The following is a 21,272-nucleotide window of genomic DNA, read 5'->3' as shown; positions in this document are numbered from 1 at the left end:
CTGACAAGTGACAACTTGATAAAGAGAGAACTGGGCTGGATTACTGGTCAGACCTGACTGGTAACAATTTAAGATCTAGAAAAAATCTGAGTGGATTTTATGGGTCAATGTGTGGTATGTATCCTGTTTGGGTGTTTAAGCACCCAGCAGGGCAAATTAAGCTATTGTCTCTATTAACTGTAACCTCACACCTTGGGAAACGCCTACCTACAGGAGTGAGGCAGGCCTAATGTTATTCACTTTCCAGATTTCTGATCTGTTAATCTGCATTCTGATCGTGTGTGCACGGGGTTTTCGTGGGAACACACAGCACTAGCCAGGGAGGGACACCTTATCTTCAGTCTTATCAAGATAGGAAATGAGAATCCATCCATGGTGGCCAGGCCCTGGCTGGGGGGGGGGGGGGGCTTTAAAGCTGCCCCGGGGGCGGAGAGCCAGCTGAACCCGTCCAGGAGTGGGGGCTAGGGGGCACTCACGGGTGAGTGCATTCAAGAAGGTGAGGGGTAGTGCCCTTGAATTAGACAGGCACGGTTTTCAGGTATTTCCTGCAGAGCTGGATGCCCGGGCTAGAGAGTGGGGGGGTTGGTGATTGAGGGAGGGCAGGGCGCACGTGCAGCGCTCCAGGAAGTGATGCACGGAAGGGAAGATGAGTTTGCACCGGTGCTCTTGCAGGGGCGTCTAAGGGAAGAAAGCGTCTCGTGCCCTGTTTGGAGGGGGTTCATGCTGGGACAGAGGCGTTGCTCCCACAGGGAGAAGAGCGCGTGTTCCTGCATGAATGATGCAGTGCCCTACAGGGGCTGGGTGGGTCCATGCACGGATAGGCTTGGGTGCTCCTGCACGGTGCAGAGCGGGAGGAGGGACCAATGACGCCTTGGAGCCGAGGGGCCCTGTCCTCCAGGAAGAGGCGGGACTCGTGCAGGCGGGGGTCCCCTGCATGTACTGGGGGTGCATGCACGCGCTCCTGCACTTGAGTAAAAGCCCCCCCCCCAGATGGATAGTGTTGATGAAGGATTCATCTAATGGTTATGAACCGCCCCCAGGGGCGCAGCTTTCGTTGGTGCAGCAGGTGCAGTGGCACCGGGGACCCGTGAATCCAGATATTTGCTGTATTTTATTCATTCAGACATCAGCCACGAGGTCCCTTCCTTGCACCTAGGGCCCGTGACGCTCTGCCTAGGCTTCTGGGAGCTTCTCAGGGAAGGGTCGGGTGAAAGGGGGGGTGGAGGCCGGGCTGTTCAAACAGGAAGAGGGGGCGGCGGCCCTGATCCTGCCGGTGACAGGCTCCCGCTGCTCCGCAAAGTTGTGGGTTTCCTCAGGGAGGGGTTACAGGCGCTGGAATAAATGTCCCTGTTCCTGCCGACAGGGGCGGTGCCCAGCGTTCCTGCAGCAAGCGAGGAGCGGGCTGGGGAGGGGAGGACGGTGTGCACCTGCATGAGGGGGGGGCGGGGCACCTGCGGGGGTGGGCGGGGCTCCTGCAGGAGGGCAGGAGGGTGTGCACCTGCAGGAGGGGGCGGGGCACCTGCAGGAGGGGGCGGGGCTCCCGCAGGTAGTGGGCGGGGCGCCTGCCCTGCAGGAGCCCCAGCCTGGGCGTCACTCCTTCTCCGCCTCACTTCCTATTCCTGTCCTGGGAGATTAGCAGGAGCTGGAAGTTACCTGGAGCTTCAGCGGGACCAGAGGCCGGTGGAGTGAGCCCCGCCGGGTGGAGGGACTGAGCGCCGGAGAACTGCTGAGCTGCTGCTGCCGCTCTTGGAGGAGTGAGTGACGGCCTCAGAGTGAGTCCTGTCCTCATTAATCAGTAACACCTTGATCTGTACTGCTGCTGAAAATGGGAGGGAGAGTTAGGGGGCGGCAGGTGATCCGTGGGGGGGATGATGAGGGGTGTGAGTTGGGGGGTGGAAGGGTCAGGTGTATAAGAAAGTTAAAAGCCAAATTTCAAGTTCAGGTCAAACTTTCGAAGAACTTTTTACAAGACATAAAGTAAAGTGAAACTTACTCGGGTGACTCACGCACAATGAGTGACAACTTCTGACTGGAAAGAGAGATTTGTCTGCTGGAGAAGCCCGAGCAGGGGAGCACAGTGTGTTTGGGGGTGGGTGGGGGGGCAATAAGCAGCAGGAAGGTCCTCCTTTTTGGGGGTGGTGGCTAACAGTTGGGGGGGGGGGGGGGGGAGTGAGCAGGGAGTGGCGGAGTGGCGGAGTGGCGACCAGGGATGGGGGGTCCAAAGTGACCTATCTATGGAGATGCATGACCAGTGGCCCATCTGTCCTTTCTGGCCGGCTAGTGAAAGGAACGACCGTCTGTGTGTGGCCGAGTGAAAGTGGAAAAACGCACCGTAGGGACAGGTAGTGGGGTAGACCCCATACCTGGGGGAGTGGAGTCTATACTGACAGCATTTTATTGGGGCCTCTCACTAGAAGGGCGAGGTAGGGTTCTTTTTTGTAAGGTGGTCAATAGAATGGCCCTTCTGGGTAGAACTGAGAAAGGGCGGAGGAAGGCAAAAGGCAGAGTGGGTATTTATGAGGGCTGAGGGATGGACAGACATCTAGATTTAATAACTATTAACAGTACAATTATTTGCAGTTGTTGCACTAAAACAAACACAATAGAATATATATATATATATATGACACCTTTGTGTATGGGTGGCGGTGGGGGTCAGTGAGCAGACAACATTTATGGGGGGGGGGGTGTAGTGAGCAGAATGGGGCAGTGACAGTGGATTCCTGACGAGGTAGAAAGATGTCTGACCCTTCAGGGTGGTTTGCTGAGCACAAAGTGGCACATCTGCGACAGCTTTCCAGCCCAGCGTGAAAGGGCAGTTCCCTTACAAATATTCCATCAGTGGGTTAGGACCGGTTCCCACCCAGGTGTCCCCTGCAGCGTGTAAGGACAGTTTTACACTGTGGCCAAGGAGACACAAAGGTGCAGTTTTAACTCCTTTATCCACGCCATGCATAAGGACAGTTTCGCCACAGATCGCCAAGGAGCAGTATGGAAAGACACATTTGCAATAGATTTTCTAGAACTATGGGGCATTTTGTGTAGCCTAGTGGCGACCAGATCATGCAACATGTGCTAGTGATGTTTGGGGACAAGTTTTCCCACTGGTGAGTAAGGACAGGTTCCACATAGAAGGCCTACCCGTTCAGAAGTTCGATTCTCAGATTTTCTAAGTGTGCACAGGGCCGTTGTACTTAACGTGTCCTAAAAGTGATTTAGAGCGGTTCTGCTACTACATTTTAAGGGGTAGGTTCCTAAAGTGGTCAAGCAGAAATTGATGGAAAAGTTTTCCAGTCAATAGCACGTCATCGCCCATGTAGGACAGATTTCGCAAGAGATGTCGTCATAGCCCAGTCGAGTGCAGCAAAAACCCATGGCAGTAGGATGAAATGCAGTACCACACTCCAACAACTGCCCTCCCCACCTAAATAGTGACTAAGAGAATCTAAACAGCAAAATGTCATTTTGCCTGGGGCTCACAAAATCCTTCATCATGTGAATAAATTAGCTGCCATTCATTATCATAAATAATGAGCAGACGAGGAGAGTTGGAGGGGGGGTGCTCCCAAGAAACAGTGAGGCTAAACCATAGTGCATTAGCAGGGGAACTGATTCAGAAATAGACCGGTAATGTTTGACTTGGTAATTAGTTGTGATTCTAGGACCTTGGCGACGAGCTCATGTTCTCATGATGCCTTGGGGCCTGGTGCCCTCCTGCTGCTGCAGGTGCATTTCACGACAGGCCGCAAACGCGTTTGTCCGCCCAGTGGGCAAGCATTTGTTGGGCAAGTGATCCAGATTTCGTAGTTCAGGGCATCTTTTATAGAGATGCCGATGCAGTGTGGAGGCAGTTTCTCACAGATGCCCAGGGCTTTAAGTGGACTAAAAAAAACTGGAGGGTCTCTCAGTGGGGCGTGGTCAATGTAATTAAGGGCGTGGCTTAAAAATACATAAGCTACAAATCTGTGCTTAGCATAGTGGGCCGCCCGACTGCTATTTTGCAGTTTCTCTCATTGCATCCAGATATATATTAAACAACAAGTAACCTTACACCAACAGCAAGCCAGGACTATTGGCTTTGTCAGTGGTTGTTGTAAGATAAATAAGCAATAACTATGGCTTTGTTGTATATAATATTGAAAATGCTTCAGGTCTGAAATGAAAAGACTGTGAAAGAACTAGAACGAGTCTCTTTGAAGTTACATCAAAGGCAGTAAAGGGTGGCACTCTTGCAGAGTTAAGATTTCGTTCCCACCCTGGTGGTGAGGGCAAACATGGAGAGCCTGATTGGGACCCGTCTCAGCAGCTGCTTTGTTGAACTGCTGGTGCTGAGCACTGGCAGGACCCGGCCCACTTAAAGCCCTGCAGATGCCTATTGTCAGTGTATTTTTTAGGTTTTGCATAAAGACAGTTTGTTTCTCCACATCCTTTTGCCCCCCCCACAAAAAAAATACTGAAAACAAATGTTTACACAAAGCCACACACACACAGGGGTTGTCAGTCAGTGCTCTTCATTCATTGGTCTGTGCAGACGTCAGTCAGATTCCCCATCCTCTCACCACAACCGAGAGAGTAGGCCAGCCTACTTCTATCAATGGCTCCTTTCCCTGTGAGTGACCCCATTTTGCACAGATCCATAAAAAATGATGTACTTCAATGCTTGGTCAGTCCCTACTTTAATATTTGCTTTGCTTTCATAGTGTTTTATTTCTGCTATGGGTCATTTTGTAAACTTTGATTTGCAAACATTTCCAACGTATATTTAGATGGGTGTTCTGTGTAAAATTCTAAAACAAATTGCTTGTCCTAAAATTATAGGTGTAATACACTTACTTATAAGGACTGTTAGCCAGCCTTGCAAGCCATCGGTCTGTTACTGCCATTCACATGTTTCTTACGTCCACTACAACACACATCATTGGGCAGTGGCCCAGCCAACTTTGACCATTGGCTAACTGCGTTGTAAGTGACAGAATTCCTCCCTATCACAAGGAGCACGTCCACACACTGGGTTTGCACTCTTAAGTGCCATGGCCTACTGTGGTGCAATATCCTTTTTGAGACCCCAAAAAAATAATTGCTTTTAGCTCAATTTTTTTAGCTTGGTTAGGATCCAAGAACTTCCACAATGGTACAGTTCTACAACAACCTTAAAAAAAAAAAAAACAGCAAGCATTAACACTGCCAGAAACATCTGGCAGTCGACTTCAGCCATATTGGCCCGGTCAATATGCATTCCGTCTGAATTTAGTTTAGTATCAACAATTTTCCGAACTTACTGAAACTCAGACATTAAAACTGCAGACTCCCAACCAAGGTGATACTTGAACAAAAGAAGGGCTGATGTTCCTTTAAGTCAGGCTTTTTTTTGTGCCTCGCCGGAAGACGGAAAAAAAAGCCTCCTTGGCGCCTGTAGGTTGCGTCTCCGAACAGAATGCAGACAATGTGCAGGTGATGCTGACGTATGTTCCGGTGTTGGAAAATGACACCAAGACAAATTCAGCCTATTACCTTTTGATTGGTCGGAACCCAAAAATAGCTGTCGGAACCAGGATCAGGTAGCGACATTATCAGCAATATTCTGAGTATGGTAGATTTGTGAGTCATCAAATCGAAAAGGCCGAACAGTAAGAGTCATAGATGACGCAAAACGTAGCCCATGGTGAGGACTGGGAGCAGGAAACTCCACTGCGTGCCACGGATAACAGATCTTTTTGTGACCAGGCATGTTTGACCTGCCCAGGCTACACACCTTCCAGAAACCAATTGCTAAACTGTTCCTGAACTTTGTGTGATTCATGTGAACCCATACTCTGTCTCAAATTAGTGGCTGCAAAAAAACCTTGTACTTCCTGTTGAAGACCCTAGTCAATTTCACGTAGTGGTTTGGAATGTCAACACTTCTTTCAACGACCTCTTGATGAAGCCTCACCATATCCGGGCATGAGGAACCTACACCTATGATAGTGAACGATGAACCAACATATGTAGAAATAAGCAGTGCACCGTGAACTCGTTTCATGGTCCAAGTAAATGAGTTTTATGGAATCCAAATAAACATAGTTAACTCTTCAGTTTGATTTTCTCCCATTTCAAAGTGTTGTCTTTACACACAGCAGGCATCTTGTTCCCAGTGGCTGGAAGACACAGTGCCATATTTATAACTGAAAAATACAGCCATTATTTTAAGTGGGAGAAATTTAAAGTGTAAAAAAATGTTTCTTTATCGTGAACATATTTGCACAATGTTTTCTGCACGTTAAACTTCTCCCATTTAAAAAATGTTTATATTATAGACGTATCGAGAGAGAGAGAGAGGACTAGAAAGCTAGCCCGTGTCCTCGTGGGTTTATATGTATCAACAAAGAAGACTAGCTCAATATGACTATTATGGTTTGGACTCTGACTAGTTTTGTCAGTGGACACCTTGTTGGTGTGTTCATGAAGCCCTCGGCATGCTTCATCATCGGGCCCTCCCAGTGACACCTAATGTGTCCCGGGTGTGCTTCGACGCCTGATTACAGCGGAGCTGGTATGTTACTGAGAGTGCAGTGTGGGGTGTAAGTGGTTTGACAATTAAAACGGCTTGGCGAGGGTCCCAGTACCCGAGGGTAAATTAAACTTTAATGACTGGGCCGCTGCCAGTGGTTAAAATTAAGGACTATGTGTTACACTCGCTAAGGTGTTTTTCTAGGTGTGAGAGGGGGATTCCCTTCTCATGCATACGCTGAGAATTAGCAGCCAATGCTTCCAGGAGTGAAGCGGCAAGGGGATCACCAGCCTTTCTGATCAGAGGCTGCCGTGTACCTGTGGCGCCGTCTTTTAACACTCCGGTGTGTGAAGACGGCGCCACAGGTACACTGCTAATTCTCAGCGTATGCATGAGAAGGGAATGCCCCTCTCACACCTAGAAAAACACCTTAGCGAGTGTAACACATAGTCTGTATTACACCAACCCACTTTTTTTAACCTGCACCAGCACTAATTTTAATAAGGTCCTGAGGAAAGCCAGATTAATCTTAAGGCACTGGCTGAAACATGTCGACCAAGAAACGGATGTAGGTCGTAACTCACCACCTTAACATCCTATAGCCTTAATTTTAACCGCTGGCAGCGGCCCAGTCATTAAAGTTTAATTTACCCTCGGGTACCGGGACCCTCGCCAAGCCGTTTTAATTGTCAAACCACTTACACCCCACACTGCACTCTCAGTAACATACCAGCTCCGCTGTAATCGGGCGTCGAAGCACACCCGGGACACATTAGGTGTCACTGGGTGGGCCCGATGATGAAGCATGCCGAGGGCTTCATGAACACACCAACAAGGTGTCCACTGACAAAACTAGTTAGAGTCTAAACCATAATAGTCATATTGAGCTAGTCTTCTTTGTTGATACATATGTTTATATTATACATGTAACGGTGCCACACATCATGAAAGGTATTCCTGTGCCACAAGTACATACGACATATGCTCTCGGTCACCCATACACGTTTATCCCATTCATACGCACACATGTTCATACATCGCCCAAAGACCATACTCTCACTGACCTATATGGTAGTCCTGTCATAATGCCCCCAGCCAAAGTATTTTGTTCAAACCATAGTGTCTGACTCTACAGACATTAGGCTAAGTCAATGAAGCTGAGCTTGGGTGAGTCTGATAACAGTGCGCATAATGTGCTGCCTAGCGCCAACGCAGGCACCCTTGCACTATGGGGCCCCTTCCTGCACGAAACCAATCCTGTGAGGCATCTTCCTCTTTCTGTGTGCTGCAGAATGCAGCGCACACAGAATGTGGAAGTAGCAAGGAGAAATAAAGATATTTCTCCTCATTATGCTTCACGTTTTGACGCATTAGCAGGTCACCTATGCTCAACCCATGGATCGCCTCCCTTGGTCAAAGTAGCGCAATGCATCGATTTTCGTTGCGTTACTCTAGATTTATCCAGCCACGCACGGTCACAACAAGGTGGCCTTGCATGGCTCGATGCATCTAACTTCAGAATTGTGTCGCTCTTGAGCCATGTTGCGTGGCAACAGCGTGACGCAACTCTTTAATAAATATGCCCTTATGTTTTTTAGTATTTTGTGATACGGTGCTGTTGACCATGCTTCCTGCAAAGGTCTCTGTCACCTGGCTGGCTCGCCCAGATTCCATCTAGGCACCCTGCGCACGCACGTGCAAATTATGGCGCGTGGGCCCAAATGGCATGTAAGGAATGCAGCGATTGGTAACCTTGTGAACTGTGAGGAATGCAGCGATTGGTGCACCTATTGAATGAAAGGAATGCAGCCCTCGGAGTGGCTCATCCGGCTCCACAGCTTTCCAGCCTGCACCTGCTGTGGCCAATGACGAGCTCGGAAGGAAAACCATGGCAGGTTGTTATAGGCGCCCTGATGATTGACAGCCTCCCTCCTCGTGCAGTTCTGTTGTGTGTTTGTTTTTTGACGATATAGAAACGACGCTTTGCATAAAATGTTTCCAGGGTCACCAGTAACGGTCGTGACTCGAACACGCTGTTCTGTTTACACTTCTTAACTTGGTTTTTAGATTTATATTCCAGATTGGGTCAATGCAGTTACCTTGTTTTCTTCTAACAATTTTGAATATGTTAGTTTCGAACTTTGAATAACTTAGTTCCCTAAAATATGAAGGAAACGTGTTGAAAAGGAAAACTTGTGAAGCCTGCGCATTTTTTAAAAACGTGATCACCGTGTACTATATTTTATAAGCGGCTAGAAATTTCGACTTTTCTGGGATTCTCAGCTTACAAAGTTATGCTTTTTTATTGCATCTTTCTTCAACTTCATATAGAATCTTCTGCACATTACAAAGAACATCGAACACTTTTTACACTTAATTGGAAAGCCATTTCTTTTGGGTTTTGTAAAATAATGTGTTTTTTAAGCTTCAGTAACACCCCAGACATCAAGTGGGCCACAGCAGTGCAAGCTTCTCACATACAGAACATGTATGTAATTCGGGGCCTGATTTAAGATGAAATATTCCTCCGTTGATGCCACATTCAGGGCTGCTTAATAGTCACTAAATGGATGGAGATGTGGCCCATCGGTTAGGGCTATTCACTTTGGAACTGGGGAACCCAGCAGGTTCGAGTCCTGGCGTCAGCGCAAACATCCTGTGATTCTCGGCAAAATCACTTCATCTCACCAGGCCTAACAAAACGAACAAAAACCGAATCTGATTGTGTGATGTCATTGGCGCTATTTAAAGTGCTTTAACCCCCTGGCTGGTGCTGGACATTCCGATCGCGTACATGACGGCTCCCAGCCGTCATCAGCACACGCCCACCGTAACTCATGACGGCCGGGAGCCGTCATCAGCACCGAAGGGGTTAATGTTATCGATCTCTATCTATCCCAGTAGGCCTTTTGTGTCACTCACTGGTTTAGACACTCAACAAGTCATCATACATGCACTTCGTTACCCATCTGTGCACTAATGTATCCATTCTTGTATTCATAACCACAATAAAAGAAGAACTTGACAGCATATGCAAGATGTGTAAAAGAATACAGGTAGGCACAATAAAACGCGTTGCTTCTGAACTCAACAGATATGTGCTTGCAGTAACAACACTAAACAGCAGCAGGTGTCTGTCTGGAAGAGGTATGGTAAATAGTCTATTGTTGTTTTAAAGGTCATGGGGCAGGATGTATCAAAGGGTTTTACCCATTCTGTGTCTATGGGAAAATGTGTTCATACTTCAAGCCCTGGGTTTTCTGCCATATTTAGAGACCTGTTGGCCATCTATAAATGGAAAAACAATGATACACTAGGCATAACAAAATTCCATAATGGTCTCCTAGTTTAAGCATGTTGCCACGTGGGATGTGGCGCACTGCAGATGGAATAGGCCTGGGCAGGCAAGCGATCCGTTGCCACTGCCTGGAGAGCTGTAGTATCCTGTAGAGAAACATTCTGATAAAAAGAAGATGCACAAATAAATTAAATGGGGGCTATTAAAGAAGCTAACGAACACAAAGGGGACCAAAAGGACGTATTTAAGGACCTAACCTACAACCCTCCCGATCACGAATACAACACAAAAGAGACCCTGGCGGGGGGTACTAGTAGGAGTAACCATCTATTTAGTCACCCTCACGTGCAGGTCTCTTTGATGAAACACTCTTTGTTAGGAGGAGAAAAGACCGCGCCCACCCTTAGGTGGAATGCTTAATCATCGGGTTCCTCCTAACACGACTAACGCCAGTGGTAATGTTGTGGGGTATGGCTCTCCCAACATTGGCGAGGAGCACTTGTATGATGTATATAAGGTTACACCAAGGTAAGCGGGTTGGTGTTAATGAGAGTAGACAAAGTGTAATGCAAAAAAGTGAGACAGTGATTAAAAATGCCTCTTGGGCTTAATCCTCGCTTTAATACATGTCACTGGGAGCAAATTAAAAGAAAGAAAAGGTGATGAGATCACACCGCGCGTGACAGTGAGGTCAATGTGTTTCTTCCAGTCCTACTGACCCTACAAGGAGGTGGGTGGCATTCTTTAGGACCAAATCTCTTAACCATATCTCTCTGCAGGTAAAGTATGTGTAGAAACACTAAAAAAAAGTGCACATAAAATAAATAGTGCAAACACCGATCCACACACTGTGGTTTTACCACCGTTGTCTACCTCTGTAAAACATTTTAACCAAGAGACCAAAAAAGATATAAACATACATTGGTACATTGGCATATAGAAATCCAGGCTAACACATTTATATATGCCTCTATACTTTGTAACTGAACTTGCATGCTTAATGTGCCACCACAAAGCCCAATCAAGTGATGTCTAAATGAAAGCAGGCTTACCCCCTGACATTTCATGAAAAAAACAAACCTATATGTAGATTTAAATACAGAGAAATAACAATCCACCCTTAAATGCCTATTGAGTTTAGCATATGCTGTTCCAAATCAATATACAGGCATACTGTGTTTATAATAACTCTTCATAATAAATAGATCAGCCCTCTGACATCAGAATTATTTTTTCCTAGTGGACCACTCAGATTTCTGTTATCATTAGCTTGTCACTATAACCATCTGAGACCTGTCCTGAGATTATACTTTCTCACGTGGCAGTCGGCAGGCATAGAAACAAAGTGGGGAGAGGATGTGCTAATGGATAGGGCGGTCAATCTCAAATCTGGGGAACCGGGTTCGAGTGTCAGCAATGACGCTCAAAATCCTGTGACCCTGGGCAAATCACGTAATCTCCCCGTGCCTAACAAAAATGAATGTGTCCTTGTGTAACGCAACTGATGCTCATGTGAAGCTCTCTGATATGATACCTTTGGGTCAAGCTTGCGCTATATAATTTTTTTTTTTTTTTACATAGTACAACAAATTATAGTTGGCAAAGAAAAATACCATCTCTCCTAAGAGGGCCTAACAAGGATTCTGACAGTGAAAATCTTTAGACCTTGGAGTGAGTAACTAGCAGTATAACTATCTTCACACAAATTCCCATTGATTTTAACATATGCTTTTCACAATAAATATGTTAGACCTACTGCCTTTATCATGATATTTCATAATAAACAGATTAGGGCTATATCCATGATTATTGGCCTGCCAAGATATCCCTTTCAGCTCTCCTGGTATTCAGTATAAGCTTTGTCATAAGCCAAAAACTGCAATACAAGCAGTCCTTTTGAGAGGAAGCACACAAATTCATCCCAATCAAAAGCCGTACTCGGTGTAACCACAGTGTGGGAGGAGCCTAAGTCCCTCTCTCGGTAGTAGTCTGAAAGGTATTTTTGTTGCTCCCATAAGGTATTGCAACATATGAACTGGCAAGCCAGAACTAAAGATCCACATAGATTAGTTTAGCCTTGGGCATTCCATACTGCTCTCAAATGTAAAACCACATTCTGAAGTCAAAAGTTAATGATGGAAGGGGAGGGGGATGTGTGCTGCGGCCAGAGAAAAACAAGCAACGTAAATGATCTAGTTATCTACACTTTAACCGCAGTACAGTGTCATGCATGCGACCCTGAGAGTTCAAGCTCAGGCAGTCATATAAATAAATAAATATTCACTGCTGTGTGGCAGGGAAGCACTTTTTCTGTGGAAGCATGCAACTTCTGCCCAATCAAAACATGTACTCTTGGCTACCATATTGTAGACGGAACCAAAGCCCATCATCTCTATAGTACTTCTGAAAACTTTTATTCTGTTGATCACATTACTTCTGGCAACAGCTGCACTGCCCAGCCAGGCCTAAAAATGGAAAACCTTAGCAGGAAAGGTTACTTTTGTACAGTAAGATAGTTTCAAAGCACAAATGTAACCGTAGGTATGTTAAAATTGGCCCGACGGTCACAACTTTGTGACCTCCTTCTACTCGTACATAAAAGATGCGGTATTAGCAACAGCAGCTCTATCTTCACTGATGTGGAGGCTAGGGTACAGCACAGAAAGCAGTGCAAGCTTCACTCTCACATTATGGTACAGCAGGAGCAGCAGGAGTGTAAACGTCACTTGTGCAGCACAGACAGCATGCAAACAGCATTCACATGTCTTGTGCACATCAGAAAAGTCAGGAGGGGTCTGAGCAAGCAGATCGGGTGAGGATCTGATTGCTCAGCAGCAAGAGCCCTCACAAACCCAGATGGGTGTCATGCTTCATCATCGGGCAGCTCCTCTGGTGTCCAGTGCTGCGATGCCCAATGTGCCCCTAGAGGGGACTCTTTGCCGGACGTTTTTCAAAATTAGATGACGTGATGAAGTGTAAGTGGAGGTGCTGTGTGTGTAGATTAGTGTAAGTGTGTTATAAAAATAACTAAGATAGATCTTGAAAGTTTTATACATGGGACCTCTTGTTCTAAATAAACACAAAGGGTGGCTGTGTTGGAGACAATGATCCGGTACAGCTCACAGGAAAGTGAGAATGCCAGTCAACATGTTTCGTCCCTGCGGATCTGGGCACTTCATCAGGACCATGTAACCTAATCTACCAATATTTAGGGTTATAGTAGTGGAAATTAGCAAAAATACCTAATCTCAAATCACCCTCAAAGTGTAGGGTATACCTTATGATATTTAAAATCTGACCAACAATGGAAAAGAGATATACAGAGAGTGGGAATAAAACAAAACAAATGAGGGAATTCAGTAGGTCATACTCCATTGTCACATATCAATGCATTCGGCAATTATAGAAAAAATCCATGCCGTAGGCGGAACCACGCCTGTCGGTGAGCGTGCAAATACATTTAAGAACAAACAGTCAAACAGATAAGTCAACAGGCAGGTGATACACATGTGACGTATAACGAACACACACTTCTAAGCCCCATCATCTACATAATTGAGTGTGGATAACCACTGTTATAGCTAATCTGGGGTGCAAAAATATAGTAAAGCAAGAACTATTCAAAATAATCACAGCGTCCAGCACGCTAGTAAAGCTGCTACCTACCCCTCTCTGCCACCCTGGCGGTAATAAGGGAGCAGAGGAGGCAGTCTATATGCTGGAAAGAATTATAATTGGCTTTCCTTGCATTCTGGAAGCTGTGAGTATTTTTTTTTTATAGTAGAACAGATCAGAAATAACTCCCAGCATGTGTGTCCTGGGCAAGAGTTGACCTGCATTTTATTGTTTTGTAATTGTATTTATATGGGGCTTTCTATCCTTGACGAGACACGGAAACGCGTTGTAATTGTGTTGTACCTTTTTAAGAGTAAAGCATCCTTTAATTACCGTTTGAGTTTTCTGAGATGCCCACTGCGTAGAAGGGTACTGCCTGCATTGCCCACCTTGCAACAAGTTAGGGACCACATTGTAAGAAAATGCGTGACTGTGAGTTGTGAAATCAGTTGCAAGGGTCCCTCCGCCAAGTAACCGTATGAGTGGGCTTGGGTCTGCTGGTGGACTTAAAAGGTGCCCGAGGGCATGAGTCATCAGCCTACAGTTACTGGATTTGGCCATTGTGGACCAGAACTGTTTCCTGGTTAGAACTGGTGGCAGGATGTGACCTATATTGTGCCATGAATCTCCTGGGTCTGGTCTGACCATGCAGTGTATGGCCCATTCCTGCCCCGAGCCACTCTCCATCTCCTCACACCTCCCAGGAATTTTGGAGAAGGCCTCGGTGAGTGAAAAAGGCGCGAACAACGCACAAAATTAGAGAATCCCTCACATTTGTTTAGGTTTAGTGAATTACTTCTCAAGTCGTATTTAATAAAATACATATATATCAGTTTGGGGAAAACACGGTAGTATAACATAACACGTGTATTTGTAAAGCGCACTTATCACCCATGGGTCTCAAGGCGCTGAATAACAGATGTTTATTGTTACCCAACTCAATGGTACTCATTTTATCGACCTCAGATGGATGAAAGGCTGAGTGGACCCGCCGGGATTTGAATCTGTGACCATGAGGTCAAACACAGGCCCCTGCAGTGGATGCCTCAGTCCCCTAAGCCACCAGACCCAGCTTCTAATAAAGCTAATATTCAATGAATGTGCTCCTGTGATCACAGCCCACTCAGTTTACTGTAGACTCCTGTTCCGCACCTTCTCAAATCTCCAAATCACATATACTAAGTCGCTTGTTGGGACAATCGATGCTACCAGACCCCCCGCCCACCTTCACCCCCCCCTTTTTTTTTTTAGTTCAAAGCTTACCAGACCGCACAGTTATCTAGTTGCTAAAGACATCTTGGCAACATTCTGAAGGCTGATCTAAGAATGCATTTGGTCCATTGCTTACTATTGACTTTGTGGTTTGTAGCTCAAATTTGCTTGCTATTTGCTGAAGTTGTTTGTTTTTAGGCTGTCCAGTATGTCTTTGTACCTCCTGAGGAGCATAGCCTGTTTACTGTAGTCTTCCAGAAGTGCTTACTTTCTGACAACAGGGCTTTACATTTTGTTCACAGCTTGTCACATTTGCTATGCATTCAAAGACTCCGGTTAAATGTCAGTCTTTGTCTTCCCATGAAGATTTGTGTTTACTTTCTCTGACTTCAAAGTGAGAGGATTTACCTGACAATCTAGGAGGTGTAAAAGGAAAGGCTTTTTTCTACTACACAACAACATTTAAATGTATATAAATGAACTGTGTAAATATTTTAAAATATATCCGAATTAGGAAAGCACAAATGAAGCACATTTTTGTAATACTAAAGTGCGCTGAGAACAAATATTTCAGTATGATCAAAAAATCAATACACTAGGTGATACAATTTCTACACATTATCGTTTATACATTTGTATAGTTTTATCAAAAAAACTGTCGGGGCAAATGTAATGGTCCTTTCAATTGAAAATGTTCTGTCTATAATGGCAGTGCGCTACCACACCATACATACTACACTGTACAACACTCTACTCTCTTCTACTCCACGTCACTCCCCATCCCCACTTGTCCACATCTTATCTCTCCTCTAGTCCCTTCCACATCCCTCCCCTGCCCTCTACGCACCTCCCCACTCCCCTTCACTCTGTGACCCTCTTCTCAATGTCCCTCGCCATCACTCGACACCCTCCACCTTCTCTCTACACCCCTCCCCTCCATGCCCTTCCCTTCCCCTCAAGCCTCTCCCCTCTCTTCTACTCCACAACCCTCCACTCTGTGGCACATACACTTAGCCAATGTGAACAGCAACCACGCTGCCACAAAACCTAGCTAAAACAGACTGGCAAAGACAATAGCTCTTGCATACGTGAGACCTATTGGCTTAGCCAATGCTTTTTTTTTTTTACACTAAATTGATAGCCGTAGTTGAATTGAATTTCGGAACTCTAACATTACCAGGCATCTCCAGTCCCGCAATTCTTATTATACGGAAACCAAGACTGAAGATAACCCCCTTAGGAGCCCATGTCTGCCTTCGGGGGACAATCCTGGGAGAGCAGGCAGAATCACTGACTCCAGGCGCCGGCCCATCTGCACCGAACCCCACAAACTACCAGTGAATGCTCAAAGATCTTGGGTAGCTGTGCCTGAGGCACAACTGTGCGTGGACGCGTAGGTGCAGTAGAGGTGGGCTGAAGCAATCTATCTACGAGTAATGAGACTGTTCTTAAATCTCCTCTTTTTGTGGCATCGTGGAAATAATTTGCCACGCCCCGTAGTAGCTCTCATTCTGCTTTTTCGTTTTTAAACTTTGCATTTTAGAGTTCTCGAAGATTAATAACTTTCAAACTTTTTCTGGTTTGAGGAAGTGTTGGTTGTTTCTTACATTTTTAGGTCGAGCCTTGTGGCAGCACGCATGCACTGCTCGTTCTACGAGGCATGCTGTATTAGGGTATGCATTGGAAGCCCTGCCCACATTTGTCATTGGCTTGCGTCATTGTCCTTCGAAAATGCTGGCTTCTGATTCGTACATAGACTTGTTAGTCCCGCCTTGGTACCACCTTGTCTGCATTTGTTATCGCCCATAACAACTAGACCTTTTACTTGGCTCGTTACACTGTCTCCATTATTTAGTGGGTGAGCACTATTTTCTTTAATGGTGCTTGTTTAGGTCTGGCTTTATACAGGCCATTTGGTTTTACAAAAATTAATGAAAATATACTTATTTACAGAGACTTTCAGTCAGACCTCTACAGCCATTGGTTGGTGATTGTCATTCAATGTAGTCCTCTGCTCACTAGTACATACACTGTGGGGCAAAGGGTATCCATTTTAGCCATTGGCTCACAAATTGAATCACAGCATTCTGCCTTTCACAGAGAGAACATTCATAGACAAGGTAGTTTCATTCAGTGCTCAGGACAATCTTTTCACAGTGAGTACATCCATAGACAAAGTAGTTCCATCTAGTGCTCTGGAGTGCCCTTTCACAGAGCGCAAATCCACAAAGTTGTTCCATCCAGTGCTCTTGACCTCCATTCCACACAGAGCACATCCACAGACAAAGTAGTTCCATTCAGTCACTGCTCGGGACGCTCTTTCACAGAGAGCATATCCATGGACAAAGTAGTTCCATTCAGTCAGTGATCGGGACGCTCTTTCACAGAGAGCATCCACAGACAAAGTAGTTCCATTCAGTCACTGCTCGGGACGCTCTTTCACAGAGAGCATCCACAGACAAAGTAGTTCCATTCAGTCACTGCTCGGGACGCTCTTTCACAGAGAGCATATCCATGGACAAAGTAGTTCCATTCAGTCAGTGCTCGAAACGCTCTTTCACAGAGAGCATATCCATGGACAAAGTAGTTCCATTCAGTCAGTGGTTGCACTCCCCAGCACACATCAAATTTTCATCAAGGTTTCCCTATTATGGTCGAAGACAGTTCAAATAATAATGCTCAAACAGGTAAATAATTCTCTGAAGATTCCAAATGGTTATTTGTTGTTTTATTCTGTCATTCTCGTCTTTATAGTAGTCACAACAGCCAACACGTGTTTCGTCGCATTGGGGGGGGGGGGGGGGGGGTCTGTCCCGCGACTTCCTTAAGGCTAATGCTTCACATCCGCAGTTTTTGAAACGTGGTGATAATTCCGACCCACATTGGGGTTCCAGTCCTTGCGACGCGCCAACTCTAAAACCATCAAATAACTCATTCTTATATTTATAACGCAGGTATCTCTCCAGTCTAACTCCTAGTGCCCAGCGCGTCGCTTCACGTTGCTGCCGAGTTCAGTAAGCAACAGTGCTCGGGACGCTTTTTCACAGAGAGCAAATCCCCAGACAAAGTAGTTCCATTCAGTGCTCGGAGGGCCCTTTCACAGAGAGCACATCCATAAACAAAGTAGTTCCATCCAGTGCTCTGGACCTCCCTTTCACACAGAACACATCCACAGACAAAGTAGTTCCATCCAGTGCTCTGGACCTCCCTTTCACACAGAACACATCCACAGACAAAGTAGTTCCATCCAGTGCTCGAGATTAATATGCAAATCTTTGCTTTTGAAAAAGACCAAAATATAATTTTGCTGAAAGCAAACTTTTTATTTTTTAGATTGAATGAAAATGCAGCTTCCCTAAAAATAAAGTTTAACAAAAAACAAAACCAGAATAGCAAGCATTGACAAAGCCAAAAGGCAGGCACTCCACACCAGACCTGCTGCTTGGCCAATACTTACTTCAGCCACCAGAAGAGGAGCAGATCAACCTGTCTCCTTGACTGAGACAAGCATTGGCAAGGGACAGTGGCTACAGCTCCGGGCTGTGGTGTCTAGGTTTGGCTGGCCTCGAGGTGCGTCCGCGGATGGCTGTTTCACAGGAGCATAGGCAGTTGAATCATTTGTTTTCTCAAGTAATTTAATCCACTTTATTTGCTCTCTGCAGAGTTTGGGTAAATACCAATGCAAACAATAAAAGTAATTTTAATTTGGCAACATAATTTTTCCATGTCATTTTTCCGTGTCAACAATTCAACACAAATATACAGATATAAGAGCTTCCAAATGTGTATTGATTGCTTGAACATGTAAAATCAAAAGCGGCTCTAAACAGTTCACAAACAATAAAGTTCTGTAAAGATCTCTTACTCCCCCTGGGGGTTTGTTTGTGCAAGTGTAAAATAAAACCAATCAATTGGATCTCCCTGCCGCCAGTGGCCAACAGACGAAATATACAGCGAATCTGTGGGGAGTCACAAAATGCACTTTTGTGCATCTCAAGTGAAAGGCATACCTTAGTTCATGGGTACTCACAAACTTTCTCTCGGGGGCCAAATTTACAGTGTGGTTTGTGGCCGAGGGCCGCACCGGTGGGGGCGGGGTCAGAGGGGGAGGGGGCGGGGCTAAAACAAAAAGAAAACTTGTGACCATAAGGTTGCACACAGGTCCCTGCAGCAGATGCCTTCATCCACTGAGCCACCAGACCCAGCATACATACATCTCTCTCTCCCTCCTGCCCTCCCTCTCCATCTCTCTCTCCCTCCTGTCCTCCCTCTCCCTCCTGCCCTCCCTCTCCCTCCTGCCCTTCCTCCTGCCCTCTCTCTCCCTCCTGCCCTCTCTCTCCCTCCTGCCCTCTCTCTCCCTCCTGCCCTCTCTCTCCCTCCTGCCCTCTCTCTCCCTCCTGCCCTCTCTCTCCCTCCTGCCCTCCCTCTCCCTCCCTCCCGCCCTCCCTCTCCCTCCTGCCCTCCCTCTCCCGCCCTCCTGCTCTCTCTCTCCCTCTCTCTCTCCCTCCTGCCCTCCATCCTGCCCTCTCTCTCCCTCCTGCCCTCCCTCCTGCCCTATCTCTCCCTTCCTCTCCCTCCTGCCCTCCCTCTCCCTCCTGCCCTCCCTCTCCCTCCTGCCCTCCCTCTCCCTCCTGCCCTCCCTCTCCCTCTCCCTCCTGCCCTCCCTCCTGCCCTCTCTCTCTCTCCCTCCTGCCCTCCCTCTCCCTCCTGCCCTCCCTGTCCCTCCTGCCCTCCCTCTCCCTCCTGCCCTCCCTCTCCCTCCTGCCCTCTCTCTCCCTCCTGCCCTCCCTCTCCCTCCCTCTCCCTCCTGCCCTCCCTCTCCCTCCTGCCCTCCCTCTCCCGCCCTCCTGCTCTCTCTCCCTCTCTCTCTCCATCCTGCCCTCCATCCTGCCCTCTCTCTCCCTCCTGCCCTCCCTCCTGCCCTATCTCTCCCTTCCTCACCCTCCTGCCCTCCCTCTCCCTCCTGCCCTCCCTCTCCCTCCTGCCCTCCCTCTTGCCCTCTCTCTCCCTCCTGCCCTCTCTCTCCCTCCCTCTCCCACCTGCCCTTCCTCTCCCTCCTGCCCTCCCTCTCCCGCCCTCCCTCCCTCCTGCCCTCTCTCTCCCTCTCTCTCCTCCTGCCCTCTCTCTCCCTCCTGCCCTCTCTCTCCTTCCCTCTCCCTCCCTCTCCCTCCTGCCCTCTCTCTCCCTCCTGCCCTCCCTCTCTCTCCCTCCTGCCCTCCCTCTCTCTCTCCCTCCTGCCCTCCCTCACCCTCCTGCCCTCCGTCTCCCTCCTGCCCTCCATCTCCCTCCTGCCCTCCCTCTCCCTCCTGCCCTCCCTCTCCCTCCTGCCCTCTCCCTCCTGCCCTCCATCTCCCTCCTGCCCTTCCTCTCCCTCCTGCCCTCCCTCTCCCGCCCTCCCCCTCCTGCCCTCCCTCTCCCTCCTGCCCTCCCTCTCCCGCCCTCCTGCTCTCTCTCTCCCTCTCTCTCTCCCTCCTGCCCTCCATCCTGCCCTCTCTCTCCCTCCTGCCCTCCCTCCTGCCCTATCTCTCCCTTCCTCTCCCTCCTGCCCTCCCTCTCCCTCCTGCCCTCCCTCTCCCTCCTGCCCTCCCTCTCCCTCCTGCCCTCCCTCCTGCCCTCTCTCTCTCCCTCCTGCCCTCCCTCCCTGTCCCTCCTGCCCTCCCTGTCCCTCCTGCCCTCCCTCTCCCTCCTGCCCTCTCTCTCCCTCCTGCCCTCCCTCTCCCTCCCTCTCCCTCCTGCCCTCCCTCTCCCTCCTACCCTCCCTCTCCCGCCCTCCTGCTCTCTCTCCCTCTCTCTCTCCATCCTGCCCTCCATCCTGCCCTCCCTCTCCCACCTGCCCTTCCTCTCCCTCCTGCCCTCCCTGTCCCTCCTGCCATCTCTCTCCCTCTCTCTCCTCCTGCCATCTCTCTCCCTCCTGCCCTCTCTCTCCTTCCCTCTCCCTCCCTCTCCCTCCTGCCCTCTCTCTCCCTCCTGCCCTCCCTCTCTCTCCCTCCTGCCCTCCCTCTCTCTCTCCCTCCTGCCCTCCCTCTCCCGCCCTCCCTCCCTCCTGCCCTCTCTCTCCCTCTCTCTCCTCCTGCCCTCTCTCTCCCTCCTGCCCTCTCTCTCCTTCCCTCTCCCTCCCTCTCCCTCCTGCCCTCTCTCTCCCTCCTGCCCTCCCTCTCTCTCCCTCCTGCCCTCCCTCTCTCTCTCCCTCCTGCCCTCCCTCACCCTCCTGCCCTCCGTCTCCCTCCTGCCCTCCGTCTCCCTCCTGCCCTCCATCTCCCTCCTGCCCTCCCTCTCCCTCCTGCCCTCCCTCTCCCTCCTGCCCTCTCCCTCCTGCCCTTCCTCTCCCTCCTGCCCTTCCTCTCCCTCCTGCCCTCCCTCTCCCGCCCGCCCTCCCTCCCTCCTGCCCTCTCTCTCCCCCTGCCATCTCTCTCCCTCCTGCCCTCTCTCTCCCTCCTGCCCTCTCTCTCCCTCCTGCCCTCTCTCTCCTTCCCTCTCCCTCCCTCTCCCTCCTGCTCTCTCTCTCCCTCCTGCCCTCCCTCTCTCTCTCCCTCCTGCCCTCCCTCTCCCTCCTGCCCTCCATCTCCCTCCTGCCCTCCATCTCCCTCCTGCCCTCTCTCTCCCTCCTGCCCTCTCTCTCCCTCCTGCCCTCTCTCTCCCTCCTGCCCTCTCTCTCCC

General features: G+C 48.4%; 1 protein-coding gene across 1 annotated transcript in view; it reads left to right on the top strand.

Moving 5' to 3' along the window:
* Window positions 1–1,545: 1,545 nt before the first annotated feature.
* CERS2 (ceramide synthase 2) overlaps window positions 1,546–21,272 on the top strand; it is a 152,655-nt gene continuing 132,928 nt past the window's right edge. The window contains exon 1 of the mRNA XM_078669886.1: window positions 1,546–1,772. The gene's annotated coding sequence lies outside the window, so the exon portion shown is untranslated. The remainder of the gene's footprint in view (window positions 1,773–21,272) is intronic.

The sequence above is a fragment of the Lissotriton helveticus genome, chromosome 12 (genome assembly GCF_964261635.1).
Source record: "Lissotriton helveticus chromosome 12, aLisHel1.1, whole genome shotgun sequence".
Classification (NCBI taxonomy): Eukaryota; Metazoa; Chordata; class Amphibia; order Caudata; family Salamandridae; genus Lissotriton; species Lissotriton helveticus.
The sequence above is the reverse complement of the archived record's forward strand: the minus strand, read 5'-3'. Positions and strand labels throughout refer to the sequence as shown.